Genomic DNA, 611 nt, shown 5'->3' on the forward strand with positions numbered 1-611 from the left:
CAGGTTAGTAGTTCCTCAAAAATTAAATGGAGAATTACCATATTACCTGGTACTTCCATTCTTTTAAGTATATATCCAGAACTGAAAGCTGTTCCTCAAATACATGTACACAATATTCACTGCAGCACTATTCACAATAATCAAAAAGTGTAAATAGCTCAGGTATCTATCAGAAGGCGAACCGATAAACAAATTGTGGTAGATACATAAAATGGAATATTATGCAGCCATGAAATGAATTGCAGTATAAAACATTATGCCAAGTAAATGAAGCTGCTAAATGAAACAAGCCAGACACAAAAAATTCATTTTCAAACCAGAGGCAGTACATGTATGTAATAAATGCCATGAAATTGTGGAAAGTGGTTAACTTTGCTATATGAATTTCACTTGTTTTTCTGTTTCAGTATGGGATCAAACTCAGAACCTTGTGCCTGCCAGGCAGGTGCAGCACCACTGAGCTAGATCCCTAGCCCTCACTTTAAAAAAAAAAGGTGCAGGCTTATACAACTAAAAGTATACAGGCAATTTTCTAGTTTTGAAACAGTGGAAAACCTTTAATTTCTTTATTGGGATATTATGTAAAAAAAAAAAAAAAAAAAAAATGGTAC

The sequence above is a fragment of the Fukomys damarensis genome, unplaced genomic scaffold (assembly GCF_012274545.1).
Source record: "Fukomys damarensis isolate Sample0158 unplaced genomic scaffold, DMR_v1.0_HiC HiC_scaffold_29, whole genome shotgun sequence".
In the NCBI taxonomy this organism is placed as follows: domain Eukaryota; kingdom Metazoa; phylum Chordata; class Mammalia; order Rodentia; family Bathyergidae; genus Fukomys; species Fukomys damarensis.